We start from the raw sequence: 16,338 nt of genomic DNA on the forward strand, positions 1-16,338 counted from the left end.
TCTGACTACTCAGAGGACTTTGATGACGACCACAGCTTGTCTTCCATAGAAGAACACAGAGAGGATGAGGCAACCTCTACACCTGTTAACGCTGTCATGGAGGATGTCTCTATGGAAGCTAATGGTAAACCTGATAGAGACAAATAGGCCTAATAAACAATGTGTTGCTCATTCAAAAGTTGTGTGCTGGATCCTCATAGAGGAGTGGACAGCTCTCCAAAAGTTAAATTTCAGTACTTTAATCAACCATGCACATCTGTGTACAGTGACCCCTGAAGTGGAGAACCCTAGTGAGTACCCTGATGACTTTGAGGAGGAGGAAGAAGAGGATGTGATGATGGTAGTTCACTATGCCCGCGCTGCTCTGGAGCTCCCTGCAGAGGGTGATGAAGGGGAGGAGTTTCAGCTGAGGGACGCAGGGGGCGTGGCTGTCACGCTGAAGACTCTGAGAGACAGCTGCATCATGGGTAAGTGTGTGTGTGTGTGTGTGTGTGTGTGTGTGTGTGTGTGTGTGTGTGTGTGTGTGTGTGTGTGTGTGTGTGTGTGTGTATGTGTGCCTACCTGCCTGCCTGCCTGTGTTGTTGAGTGTCTATGTGTGTCATTGCAGAGGGCATCGGCCCCTCTCTCTACACAGAGATCACCGAACACTTTGTGAACGGTCTCAGCCCTGAAGACCTGCAGCCACACTTTAAACACATGCAGGGGACCTGACCGCCTGGAAACCTGCAATCTCATATTCACTATCGACCAAGAGGCAGCATAGGCCAAGAGGTAAACCTTCTTAAAGTATTTAATGGTGGAGCCAACCTCCAAACCTGGACTTCTGATGCACCATGACATTACCTGTAGGCCTACAATGTCGCAAGTTTATTTTGGGGAATTATTTGCCATCCATCATGGTTCCTAACATTGTAAATGCAAGAGGGTGCTATCAGGCATTTGTTTGAAACTGTGGAAGGGAAAATACCCAGAGTAACTGTGGCAGTTCACAGCCCAAACTGATTTGAGGTTGCATAACACAGGTAGCAAGTTAAAAGAGTAAAGAGGATATGATACCTTGAAGTGTGAACATCTGTGGGTAAGACGGGGAGAACACCCTCCTTCAAAATACCTTGAAGTGAAGTAAGCAGAAATCTGAAGGGGCTTTGGTTGGTTCCCTCATGGAAGCAGTGGAACTGTAGAGGGTGCTTGAAAAGTAAAGAAATAAAATTGATTCATTTATGATGTCAAGTCGAAACTTTCCTTATTTATGTATTTAATTACTTCAATGTAAGTGCATTTCTATGTTGTCTCAAAAGGTTTTACTTTATGTACTATTGAGAAAGAAATCCCCATTCATTTTTACTGAAATGTTTGGCAATCTGCTATAAAAGAGGAATCTTTATCAACACATTGGTCTGGTCTGTAATTGTTCTGGGGATTTTGAAACAAACAGCAGAGATGTCGGTAAGGTAATGCCTGTTAGTTAGATAGATACAGTGGCTTGTGAAAGTATTCACCCCCCTTGGCATTTTTCCTATTTTGTTGCCTTACAACCTGGAATTAAAATGTATTTTTGGGGGGTTTGTATCATTTGATTTACACAACATGCTTACCACTTTGAAGATGCAAAATATTTTTTTGGGTGAAACAAACAAGAAATAAGACAGAAAAACAGAAAACATGAGCGTACATAACTATTCACCCCCCCAAAGTCAATACTTTGTAGAGCCACATTTTTCAGCAATTACAGCTGCAAGTCTCTTGGGGTATGTCTCTATAAGCTTGGCACATCTAGCCACTGGGATTTTTGCCCATTCTTCAAGGCAAAACTGCTCCAGCTCCTTCAAGTTGGATGGGTTCCACTGGTGTACAGCAATCTTTAAGTCATACCACAGATTCTCAATTGGATTGAGGTCTGGGCTTTGACTAGGCCATTCCAAGACATTTAAATGTTTCCCCTTAAACCACTGAAGTGTTGCTTTAGCAGTATGCTTAGGGTCATTGTCCTGCTGGAAGGTGAACCTCCATCCCAGTCACACATTTTTCTTTTTCATTTCACTTCACCAATTTGGACTATTTTATGTCCATTACATGAAATCCAAATTAAAATCAATTTAAATTACAGGCTGTAATGCAACAAAATAGGAAAAACGCCAAGGGGGATGAAAATTTTTGCAAGGCACTGTAGATAGATAGATAGATAGATAGATAGATAGATAGGTAGATGGGTCTCGGGGTTGCATAATTTTTTTCTGAGTTTGGCTGCATGTCCCAAATGGCACCGTATTCACTATATAGTGCACTACCTATGGGCCCTGGTCAAAAGTAGTGCACTATATAGGGAATAGGGTTCCATTTGGGACATAGAGTTGTTTCAGAGTATAAGATCGTTATCTCTGCTGCCTCATGATTTCCTGTCGTAACCCAGACATGTTTTCCTTTGCATCATATTCTCATCTAGATCCATTCACACATCTCCATGACGAGGAGAGCAGATTCAGCAACACTTGGATGGAATTAAATAGAAAAGCTTCTTTATTGCTAAAAGTTGAACCAACATGTTTCGGCCTTTCGCCTTCATCAGGTTTTTCTTTAAAGCCAAAACGTGCTGGTTCAACTTTTAGCAATAAATACGCTTTTTTATTGAATTCCATTGTCCTCCAAGTGTTGCTGAATCTCCTCTCTCCTTCAGTTTGCTCCTCAATTCATGCACCTTGGTTGGAAAGCGAGACAACAGCAGTGATCCCTTCCCTTTGCAAATGTCCATGAGGACAAACATCCGCCCAGACACAAACATATTGCACATGATAATAATGATCAACATTTGATACAGCGGTGGAGGGAACAACATACTGTACTGCTGTCTACTGGCCAGAGAGGACATTTGGAAATAGCTTTCCAACTGTTGAAGGTTATGCATTACAGGAAGTCAATGGATTGCACGACATTTTGGTTAAAAGTCAATCTGTGACTATTTTGGTTTGAAAATCCCCTAAAAGTGCACAGTAATAAGCCCCTCCCATGCTGTTGAATCATAGGAGTTTCATGTCCTTCTTCACACCTCATAGGCTTTATTTAGCTCAGCTGTGACCAACTGGAGTTGCTAAACAATTAGCATCACTCGTTCCTCCTACGCACACGCACATATAGGTGACATAGGTCATAGGTCACCAGTAAGATCTGAAACATCTCTGGGTGCGTCCCAAATGGTACCCTATTCCCAATATAGTGCACTACTTTTGACCAGGAGCCATAGCTCTATGGTCTAAACAAGTGCACAATATAGGGAATAGGGTGCCATTTGGGAGACATCCTCTGTCTCTGCTTGCTCATCATTGCATTATGGCAAGGGGGAAAAACAGGTGGGTATGTGGGGGAGGGGACGGCGTTTCAAGGTAACATTTTGATCTCCCACGTATTTGGAATAATTAGATTAAATCTTGAGATATTCTAACGATGGGTTGATCTAAGAAGTGAACACAGCAGCTCCCTCTATTGTTTGGGAATTTCACACACCGTGATGTGGTATTATCCTTCCACGTCCCATGGCTCTATCTTCTTTATCAGTGGATATATCTCATGGTGAGGTCTGTGTTGATAGATATGCTTACGTGATGGGTTCAAGAAATAGATGAGTTGTGAGCGGAAATCTATTACAGAACTCCTATCATCACACAATCTGTCATCTTTGAAGTTTCCCGCATATGCACTCACACACACACACACACACACACACACACACACAGACACACACACACACACACACACTGGCGTGCAAGCAAACAAGCTTAGTGGAAAAGTACTATAGTGGAGACCAGATAGACATGAGATATGGACAGCTTGTAGTGTAGGCCTACTTACAACTCTCCTGTCTGAGTCAGGAGAAAACTAGGGATGGCTTCCTATTGTCACACTATCTGACATCAGAAATATCCCCCCCTCCCCCATATTCTGTACCTTGCCACACATCTCTCTGCCCACGCACTGATGGTGTGGAGACAGAGGTTTAAAAACCACCTTCTGACTTGACTGGAACTTGTGGCACCTTTCCGATTCCAACCACTTAATAGGAATAATGATAAGGTTAGAGATCCGACTTTAAACTAAACATAATCTTGGCACCAAGAAAAACCAAATCAGCTACTCAAATTTGATGTTAAACATTCAATGACAAATCAATTCAATGATCAGGTGGTGTACATATCAACATATTGGGACATACTCCATTCAGATACATTGAATTGTCTTGTATTGTAATTAATATGTATTTTTTAATGACCTCTTACTATGTGGCCTAGCAAGAGAATGGTATTTTGGTTTGAGGGAGGGTGAGAGTTCTCTCTAGGGGTGAGGCAAACCCCGTACAAACCACAACACTACCATATTGGATTTTGAAAAGGCCTTTGATAAAGTACGACTGGAATTAATATATAAATGCCTGTATTATTTGTTGTTGTTGTTGAGTCTCTTATTCAATGGGTAAAAGTAATGTATAGCAACCCCAGGTGTAAAATAGTAAATAATGTCTACTACTCAGAGATTTTTGAACTTGTAGATAATTGGCCCTATTTCTGCGACTCACCCACAAACAGGACCAAGCCTGGCTGAGGAGTGATGGACTCCATCCTAGCTGGATGGGTGCTCTCATCTTATCAACATAGACAGGGCTCTAACTCCTCTCGCTCCACAATGAGATAGGGTGCAGGCCAGGCAGCAGGCTGTTAGCCAGCCTGCCAGCTTAGTGGAGTCTGCCACTAGCACAGTCAGTGTAGTCAGCTCAGCTATCCCCATTGAGACCGTGTCTGTGCCTCGATCTAGGTCGGGCAAAACTAAACATAGCGGTGTTCGCCTTAGCAATCTCACTGGAATAAAGACCTCCTCCATTCCTGTCATTATTGAAAGAGATTGTGATAATATCTCATCTCAAAATAGGGCTACTTAATGTTAGTTACCTCACTTCCAAGGCAGTCATAATCAGTTAACTAATCACTGATCATAACCTTCATGTGATTGGCCTGACTGAAACATGGCTCAAGCCTGATGAATTTACTGTGTTAAATGAGGCCTCTCCTCCTGGTTACACTAGTGACCATTTCCCCTGCGCATCCCACATATGCGGGTGTTGCTAACATTTACAAAGGCAAATTTCAATTTATATACAAATAAAATGACTGTGTTTTCATCTTTCGAGCTTCTAGTCATGAAATCTATGCAGCCTACTCAATCACTTTTTTATAGCTACTGTTTACAGGCCTCCTGGGCCGTATACAGCATTCCTCACTGAGTTCCCTGAATTCCTATCGGACCTTGTAGTCATGGCAGATAATATTCAAATGTTTGGTGACTTCAATATCTACATGGAAAAGTCCACAGACCCACTCCAAAAGGCTTTCGGGGCCAACATCGACTCAGTGGGTTTTGTCCAACATGTCTCCGGACCTACTCATTGCCACAGTCATACCCTGGATCTAGTTTTGTCCCGTGGAATAAATATTGTGGATCTAAATGTTTTTCCTCATAATCCTGGGCTATCGGACCACCATCTTATTATGTTTGCAATCACAACAAATAATCTGCTCCGACCCCAACCAAGAATCATCAAAAGCCGTGCTATACATTCTTGGGCAACTCAAAGATTCCTAGATGCCTTTCCAGACTCCCTCCACCTACCCAAGGACGCCGGAGTACAAAAATCAGTAAATCACCTAACTGAGGATCTAAATGTAACCTTGCGTAATACCCTTAATGCAGTTGGACCCCTAAAAACCAAAAACATTTGTCACAAGAAATTAGCTCCCTGGTATACAGAAAATACCTGAGCCCTGGAGCAAGCTTCCAGAAAATTGGAACGGAAAGGGCGCTCCACCAAACTGGAAATCTTCCGACTAGCTTGGAAAGACAGTACCGTGCAATATCGAAGAGCCCTCACTGCTGCTTGATCATCCTATTTTTCCAACCTAACTGAGGAGAATAAGAACAATCCCAAATGTATTATTATTATAATAATATAATAATATTATTATTATTATAATTATAATATAATTATAATTTTTGAGACAGTTGCAAAAAGTGGAGGCTCCTCAGAGGAGGAAGGGGAGGATCATCCCCCTCAGTGAATTTCATAAAAATGTAAATAGTAAAATATAAAAAATGTTATCCTTTTAGATAAAACTATACTAAATATAATCACGTCACCAAATAACTGATTAAAACACACTATTATGCAAAGAAGGTCTACAGTAGCCTCAACAGCACTCTGTAGGGTAGCACCACGGTGTAGCCGGAGGACAGCTAGCTTCTATCCTCCTCTGGGTACATTGACTTCAGTACAAAACCTAGGAGGATCATGGTTCTCACCCCCTTCCATAGACTTACACAGTAATTATAACAACTTCCTCAAGCCTATCAGAGCTCTTGCAGCATGAACTGACATGTTGTCCACCCAATCAAAGGATCAGAGAATTAATCTAGTACTGAAGCATAAGCTACAGCTAGCTAGCACTGCAGTGTATAAAATGTGGTGAGTAGTTGACTCAAAGAGCGAGAAAGACAATAGTTGAACAGTTTTGAACAAATGAATTTCTTCCTAAATGAAGGAGAAGCAATAGAGAGAGAAAGTTTCGTGGCTGCTATGGAAGTGAACTGTGTTTACGTGTGATCAGGGGTGTATTCATTCCGCCGATTCTGTTGAAAAAGTTTCTTAAACGGAAGCAAACGGAACAAAACGGGGATAAACATACCTGAATTTGTCCAATAGAAACTCTTGTTTGCAACTGTTGGACTAATGATTACACCCTATATCAGCTAGATGCAGGCAAGAGTGTGCAAGGTGGCACTGAATGTCACTGTCTGTCAATGTGTCACTGTCTGTCACCTCAAATTTGTCTCTCGACTTGTGTGCACCAACGTAGTAAACTTTCATTGATAGGCTAGATTGTAGCAACCTCATGAGGGGTATAGGGAACATTAGAGTATCATGTAGTAGCCTAAACCTATCGCTGTTACATTGAACTGGGTGAATGGAATATGAATGAGAGTCATCCAATATGCTGTAATAGAAATAAGGCCATGCTCATGAAAAAATAATCTGTCCTCCCTCATCTTTAACGGCAGTGACTGCCACTGGTCGCAAAGCTAACTAAAAAGAAGCATTCCCCAAGAGAGGATGGCTTTCACTTTAGCAGTGATGAATTCATGAACTTCTTCGACGAAAAGATCATGATCATTAGAAAGCAAATTACAGACTCCTCTTTGAATCTGCGTATTTCTCCAAAGCTCAGTTGTCCTGAGTCTGCACAAAACTGCCAGGACCTAGGATCAATGGAGACACTCAAGTTTATTAATCCTGTATCTCTTGACACATTCATGAAAATAGTCATGGCCTCTAAACCTTCAAGCTGCATACTGGACCCTATTCCAACTAAACTACTGAAAGAGCTACTTCCTGTGCTTGGCCTTCCTATGTTGAACATAATAAATGGCTCCCTATCCACCGGATTTGTACCAAACTCACTAAAAGTGGCAGTAATAAAGCCTCTCTTGAAAAAGCCAAATCTTGACTCGTAAAATGTAAAAACGATTGGCTTATATCGAATCTCCCATTGCTTTCAACATTTTTAGAAAAAGCTGTTGTGCAGCAACTCACTGCCTTCCTGAAGACAAATAATGTATACAAAACGCTTCAGTCTGGTTTTAGACCCGATCATAGCACTGAGACTGCACTCCTGAAGGTGGTAAATAACCTTTTTAATGGCGTCAGACTAAGGCTCTGCATCTGTCCTTGTGCTCCTAAACCTTAGTGCTGCTTTTGACACCATCGATCACCACATTCTTTTGGAGAGATTGGAAACTCTAATTTGTCTACCTGGACAAGTTCTTGCCTGGTTTAGATCTTATCTGTCTGGAAGATATCAGTTTGTCTCTGTGGATGGTTTGTTCTCTGACAAATCATTTGTACGTTTCGGTGTTCCTCAAGGTTCCATTTTAGGACCACTATTGTTTTCACTATATATTCTACCTCTTGGTGATGTCATTCGGAAATACAATGTCAACTTTCACTGATATGCGGACAACACACAGCTGTACATTTCGATGAAACATGGTGAAGCCCCAAAATTGCCTACCCTGGAAGCCTGTGTTTCAGACATAAGGAAGTGTTTTACTTTTAAACTCGGACAAAACAGAGATGCTAGTTCTAGGTCCCAAGAAACAGAGATCTGCTGTTGGATCTGACAATTAATCTTGATGGTTGTACAGTCGTCTCAAATAAAACTGCGTTACTGTGGACCCTGATCTCTATTTTGACAAACATATCAAGAATATTTCAAGGACAGCTTTTTTCCATCTTCGTAACATTACATAAATCAGAAACCTTTTGTCTAAAAATTATGCAGAAAAGCTAACCCATGACCTTCTAGATTAGACTACTGCAATGCTCTACTCTCCAGCTCCCCGGATGAAGCACCAAATAAACTTCAGTTAGTGCTAAACACGGCTGCCAGAATCTTGATTAGAACCCAAAACATTTATCATATTACTCCAGTGCTCTGGCTTCCTGTTAAGGCTTGGGCTGATTTCAAGGTTTTACTTCTAACCTACAAAGCATTACATCTCTCTGATTTGGTCCTGCCGTACATGCCTACAGTGGGGAGAAAAAGTATTTAGTCAGCCACCAATTGTATAAGTTCTCCCACTTAAAAAGATGAGAGAGGCCTGTAATTTTCATCATAGGTACACGTCAACTATGACAGACAAATTGAGAAATGTTTTTCCAGAAAATCACATTGTAGGATTTTTTATGAATTTATTTGCAAATTATGGTGGAAAATAAGTATTTGGTCACCTACAAACAAGCAAGATTTCTGGCTCTCACAGACCTGTAACTTCTTCTTTAAGAGGCTCCTCTGTCCTCCACTCGTTACCTGTATTAATGGCACCTGTTTGAACTTGTTATCAGTATAAAAGACACCTGTCCACAATCTCAAACAGTCACACTACAAACTCCACTATGGCCAAGACCAAAGAGCTGTCAAAGGACACCAGAAACAAAATTGTATACCTGCACCAGGCTGGGAAGACTGAATCTGCAATAGGTAAGCAGCTTGGTTTGAAGAAATCAACTGTGGGAGCAATTATTAGGAAATGGAAGACATACAAGACCACTGATAATCTCCCTCGATCTGGGGCTCCACGCAAGATCTCACCCCGTGGGGTCAAAATGATCACAAGAACGGTGAGCAAAAATCCCAGAACCACACGGGGGGACCTAGTGAATGACCTGCAGAGAGCTGGGACCAAAGTAACAAAGCCTACCATCAGTAACACACTACGCCGCCAGGGACTCAAATCCTGCAGTCCCAGACGTGTCCCCCTGCTTAAGCCAGTACATGTCCAGGCCCGTCTGAAGTTTGCTAGAGTGCATTTGGATGATCCAGAAGAGGATTGGGAGAATGTCATATGGTCAGATGAAACCAAAATATAACTTTTTGGTAAAAACTCAACTCGTCGTGTTTGAAGGACAAAGAATGCTGAGTTGCATCCAAAGAACACCATACCTACTGTGAAGCATGGGCGTGGAAACATCATGCTTTGGGGCTGTTTTTCTGCAAAGGGACCAGGACGACTGATCCGTGTAAAGGAAAGAATGAATGGGGCCATGTATCGTGAGATTTTGAGGGAAAACCTCCTTCCTTCAGCAAGGGCATTGAAGATGAAACGTGGCTGGGTCTTTCAGCATGACAATGATCCCAAACACACCGCCCGGACAACGAAGGAGTGGCTTTGTAAGAAGCATTTCAAGGTCCTGGAGTGGCCTAGCCAGTCTCCAGATCTCAACCCCATAGAAAATCTTTGGAGGGAGTTGAAAGTCCGTGTTGCCCAGCGACAGCCCCGAAACATCACTGCTCTAGAGGAGATCTGCATGGAGGAATGGGCCAAAATACCAGCAACAGTGTGTGAAAACCTTGTGAAGACTTACAGAAAACGTTTGACCTGTGTCATTGCCAACAAAGGGTATATAACAAAGTATTGAGAAACTTTTGTTATTGACCAAATACTTATTTTCCACCATAGTTTGCAAATAAATTCATTAAAATCCTACAATGTGATTTTCTGGATATTTTTTTCTCATTTTGTCTGTCATAGTTGACGTGTACCTATGATGAACATTACAGGCCTCTCTCATCATTTTAAGTGGGAGAACTTGCACAATTGGTGGCTGACTAAATACTTTTTTCCCCCACTGTACATGTACGCTACGGTCACAAGACACAGGCCTCCTTATTGTCCCTAGAATTTCAAACAGCTGGAGGCAGGGCTTTCTCTTATAGAGCTAAATTTTTATGGAATGGTCTGCCTATTCATGTGAGAGACGCAGACTCGGTCTCAACCTTTAAGTCTTTACTGAAGACTCATCTCTTCAGTAGGTCATATGATTGAGTGTAGTCTGGCCCAGCGGTGCGAAGGTGCAAGGCACTGGAGCGACGAACCGCCCTTGCTGTCTCTGCCTGGCCGGCTCCCCTCTCTCCTCTGGGATTCTCTGCCTCTGACCCTGTTACGGGGGCTGAGTCACTGGCTTACTAGTGCTCTTCCATGCCATTCCTAGGAGGGGTGCGTCACTTGAGTGGGTTGAGTCACTGACGTCATCTTCCTGTCCGGTTTTGCGCCCCCTTCGGGCTCGTGTGGTGGAGGAGATCTTCGTGGGCTCAGCCTGGTTGGCCCTGTCTGGGGGTATCGTCGGACGGGACCACAGTGTCCCCCGACCCCCCCCGTCTCAGCCTCCAGTATCTATGCTGCAATAGTCTATGTGCCGGGGGGCTAGGGTTAGTCTGTTATATCGGGTGTAATTCTCCTGTCTTATCTGGTGTCCTGTGTGAATTTAAGCATGCTTCCTCTAATTCTCTCTCTCTTCCTCTCCTCCTGAAGGACCTGAGCCCTAGGACCATGCCTCAGGACTACCTGGCCTGATGACTCCTGGCTGTCCCCAGGAGCGGGCTGCTGCTCCAGTTTCAACTGTTCTGCCTGCGGCTATGGAATCGTGACCTGTTCACTGGACGTGCTACCTTGTCCAGGACCTGCTGTTTTCGACTCTCTCTCTCTCTCTCTCTCTCTCTCTCTCTCTCTCTTTTTCTCTACCTCACCTGCTGTCTCGACCTCTGAATGCTCAGCTATGAAAAGCCAACTGTACCCTCTACAACCACTGTGATTATTATTTGACCCTACTGGTCATCTATGAACGTTTGAACATCTTGAAGAACAATCTGGCCTTAATGGCCATGTACTCTTATAATCTCACAGCCAGAAGAGGACTGGCCAAGGTTTCTTCCTAGGTTTCTGCCTTTCTAGGGAGATTTTCCTAGCCACCATGCTTCTACATCTGCATTGTTGCTGTTTGGGGTTTTAATTATTTTGAATAATATTTGAACCCAGATCTGATAGGATGGTGTTTCTGCTTGATTCTATATAGCTTCAGCCTATAGGATGATGTTGTTGCTTTAACCAACGTGAGGCTCTACAACTACATGGACATATTAGTGAATTAGTGTAATCATTCTAGACTTGGTTTTATTTTATTTAATCGTCAGAATTTGTAATGATAAAATAATGAATTAAACATTTGATAATTTATTAGAGCATGCTAATGGTGACATACTGTACATGCATGTGATTAAAGTACAGGAAATGTAGACGTACTATCAACTTGAGTGTTCAATCTTCATATGAGATATAGTCAAACTCATGGAGGAGATGTGTAGGCCTCCTGTAGCTCAGTTGGTAGAGCATGGCGCTTGCAACGCCAGGGTTGTGGGTTCGATTCCCACGGGGGGCCAGTATTAAAAATGTATGCACTCACTAACTGTAAGTTGCTCTGGATAAGAGCGTCTGCTAAACGTGGGTCTAGGTGTCAATGTGATGCAAAGGAAAACATCTAGTTCTGACAGGAAACCTGATTTAAATAGCAGAGATAACCATCTCATAGCCTGCTTCCCAAATGGCACCCTGTTCCCTATATGGGCCCTGGTAGAAGTAGTGCACTGTATAAAGAATAGGATGCCATTTGGAACAGATTACTGTGTGTTCTGACCAGGTTCATGAACCATGCAATAAATAAAGACTCTATAGGCGGCAGCAGCTCAGATTCCTTTATTATGGAATTGGGTTAAGGTTAGAGTTAAGGTTAGGGTTAGGGCCAGTTATTCAAATCTTGGCTCAACAGAAAATTCTAAGAAGAAAACTAATCTAACACAGCATCAGTGTCAGCAGTCTGGCTGAGATGGTAGTCCCTGATAAGGTTTCATAGAGACTGCAGAAACTCTACTTCACACAGGGTATTGTTAGTACACTCCTCCTCACACACTAGAGTAGACTGAGAAACCCCACATCTTCTTCACCGGAAAGCGGTGGAGGCTGCTGAGGGGAGGACGGCTCATAATAATGGCTGGAACAGAGTGAATGGAACCCATGTGTTTGATGTATTTTATACCATTCCACTGATTCCGCTCCAGCCATTACCATGAGCCCGTCCTCCCCAATTAAGGTGCCACCAGCCTCCTGTGCTGGAAAGTGACTTTTACACTGGCAAGACTGACAGCTTGGGTGCGTCCGAAATGGCACCCTTTTCCCTATGTTGTACATTACTTATGACCAGGGACTATAGGACTCTGGTCAAAAGTAGTGCACGATGTAGGGAATAGGGTGCTATTTGGGACGCAGCCCAGTGTGCAACTTGCCTGACCTAGAGTCATTTCATGGTAGATTTGTCTCATGGGCAGATGTGCAATACGGTTTCAAGCATGGTCAGAGTGCTTCAAGCAGGCTTGAGAGGCACAGAAAAAGTCTGTCTGTGCAACCTGATACATTTAGTGTCATTTTATCTCACTGACCATCACTTCCTATAGTAGCCTAGAACTCAAGGTGCATCTCTGGGTCATCTCACACAAGAGGCCAGAGATCCACATCCACAAAACTCCTCCACAAAATGTTTTTGCAACCTATCAGAGCCTATATTTGATGAAAGCACAGTGCAATATATTGACTGTCCATAGCTTTTCCAGTGCAAGATAGGGATCTCTCTCACCACGTGCACACACACCTTAAAAAGACATCTGCTGGTCTGGAACGAGAGAGAACCAGATCTAAACGTCTTTAATAGATTTTCATTTAACAAGTCAACATTTTGTTAACACACATGGTCCTGGACACAACACCATGAAACTATCTATGACAATCATCAAACATCTTTATCAGATTCACATATGAACGAATATCATCCCTGACCATTAATTGCTGCGGTGATGGTGTTGATGATGATACTGTGTTTTCCTTGATCGCTCAGACCAGGGCTGTTTCAGTGACATCACGGTTTCTTTACGCCTTCTCACAACAACTTCCTGTTTGTTTGCCATAAAAAGCATCAATGCCGCTGATCTTTATCATATTCACTTCACACATTCTCCAGGGACCGACAGACAGAGAGAGAGAGACTGAGAGAAACAGAGAGAAAGAAAGAGAGTAATAGACAGACAACCAGAGATCACAGTATGAAAATGATGAAGTCTGTTGTTGTTGTTGTTGTGTTTCTCGACATGCTGCATCTCTGTCTGGGCAACAACTTACGCAAAGAGATCCTGAAAGACTTGCACAGCCTCACCAAGGACAACTTCACTTTTGTAAGTAGACAGTCATAGGAATGTTCTCATCACTGGTAGTTAGAGGTGTGCCACAAATGGCACCCTATTCCCTATATAGGGCACTACTTTTGACCAAAGTAGTGCCCTATATGGGTAAAAGGGTGCAATTTGGGACGCACATTTAGAGTTGAGCTCATAGTTAAGCTCACTGACAGTTGTTCACATGTGAGGAGTTGGGTGGTGAGTTCCAGACTATGTCCATCATTGTGGCTAGTCACAAACTGCAGGGCATTGGTTCAACAAGAGATGTTATCTAAAGTAAATAAATAGAGACCGTGAGATGATTGGTGGAGTTGTAATATACTGCCATTCTGAATGTAGCCTCTGTCTTATCTAATGAGACTGTCTTTCTTTCATCATACAGCCAAATAAGTACAGAGTACCAACACCAGCAATGCAGAAGAAAGCAGTAAGTAATCTATCCTTCATCAATCCACACGCACACACACACACACACACACACACACACACACACAAACAATAACACACGTCTGTAGTGTATGCATAACTCACAACTGTTGTCTGAACTGTTGTCTAATCAAGTCTCCTCATGTGTTAGTTGCAGTGTGAGTGCCAGGGGGTGTTTGCCACTGAGCTGAAGCATGTGGTCAACATGGTGAAGGCCCGGACCGAGGAACACAAACCACTTCTGAACAGACTGAAGAAGAACATCCAGGCTCTGCCTCATATCTCTACCCCTGAGGTGAGTTTCTGAACACTGGCTGTTTTCTACACATTGTTTAGTGAAGCGTTTTGGACAGGTCAGTCCCTGAGGGCCCTGGTCAAAAGTAGTGCACCATATAGGGAATATGCTGCCTCTGTTTAATACACACCGTTTATTCAGGTGTTTTTGACCCTGAACACTCTCTGGATGCACCCTATTCCCTATATAGTGCACTACTTTTGACCATGGCCCATTGGAATAAGGTGCCATTTGGGACGCAGTCAGTGTTTAGTGAAGTGTTACTGGCAGACGGTAGCACTCAGTTCAAGTCCAGCTCCGGCACAGTTCTGCCCACTACTTGTTGAAGTTGGTTCAGGCTACATACTAATGGCTCAATGATTTATATTTTTAAAGGAGGCCAGTGTCTGCCCCATGAAGAACAGAACGCTACCCCGTTTATTGAAGGATGTTCCTCTACAGGCGTACATACGTTTCCTCCAGAACCTTAATGAAAACGAATGTGGGAGAGATACTACCATAGAGATAAAGTAATTAGATGATCTCTATATCTTATAGATTGATCTCTTTGGGTAACATGGTCCATAAACATGCTGCATGGCTCTTTGTGACAGAAGTCATTGTTATTTATAGACCATTCTCAGGTTTAAGGTTGTTCATGTCTTTTTCGATGTACTACTTACTGATTGGATCACTATGATTTTATTGAAAGGTATTCAAATGTTTTGAATAATTTGTGTTATGTATTTATTTAAACAAACATATTTATTTGTTAAATTATTACTTTGTAAATATGTCTTAAAGATAACAGTCAGTGTTCTTCCCATGTCTGTTTGTAGTCAGAATACAAATGTTTGATTGACATACAGTACTATGTACTTCCATCATGAAAAGCATAATTGTTCTCAAATAAGATAATATTATATTGAAATACAGAATGTTTCAAATGAATGTAGAAATGTTATATGTATTGATTATTTATTTATTTATTCTACAATGGTTGAATGTGGATGAACCCTACATGTTATACTGTAAAGAACTTACATCAATGATGTGCGATCAACAATTTTTTTCTTAAAGAAAATAAATACATATTTTTCAAAACTTTGCCTCTTGAGTAATAGCAAACTACAGATATCTGTACGGAGGACAGGAGTTTGTTCCTACAAACAAAACCCAGGCCATCCAGTGGTGTCCAGGGTTCATTTGTCAAGTCCCTGTCTGGAGAGATATCAGATGGATACCATTTTTATGTCTCTGCGTGCAGTTTGAAGGAAGTTGCTAACTAATGACAGAAAGTCCACAGGAACAGGTAGCATGTCATTTCAGCCTGTGGTGTCTGGCCTTATCGTCTTCTAAATCCTAACCCCCAACAGAAGCAGAGGAGGACACATCACACAGCCTTCTGTGGCACAACAGTCAGTGGTTTTGTCCCAAATCGCACCCTATTCACAATATAGTGCACTAGTACCCTATGGGCCCTGGTCAAAAGTAGTGCACTACATAGGGAATAGGGTGCCATTTGGGATGCAAACAGTGAAAGGTGACGTGATAGCTTCACTGTATACAACAGAGTTCATCACCTCTGTAGACCTCGACCCAGATATACAGACCAGATTTACGATGTATAAGAAAATACATGCCGTTACCCACAATCCTCTCTTTGAGGATGGAGAGATCTTCTCTGACTCCTTTATTTAGTCTCTCCATCTGAAGAGGGTGAGGATTCACAGTTCGCACGAACGCACACATACGCACATGCACACACACACACGCACACATATGCGATAAGATACCCCAAACATAACCCATGACTCATAACTCATAACTCATAAGTCATGTTCTATAATATACACTGAGTGGCCACCACCATTTGTTTATTTTTTATTTTTAGTAGTAATTCTAGTCGGGTGAGCGGGTGCAAGCAGCGTTCGGTTGAAGAGCATGCATTTAGTTTTACTAGTGTTTAAGAGCAGTTGGAGGCTA

This window comes from Coregonus lavaretus (genome assembly GCF_964263955.1).
Source record: "Coregonus lavaretus genome assembly, contig: HAP1_SCAFFOLD_637, whole genome shotgun sequence".
NCBI classification, from domain to species: domain Eukaryota; kingdom Metazoa; phylum Chordata; class Actinopteri; order Salmoniformes; family Salmonidae; genus Coregonus; species Coregonus lavaretus.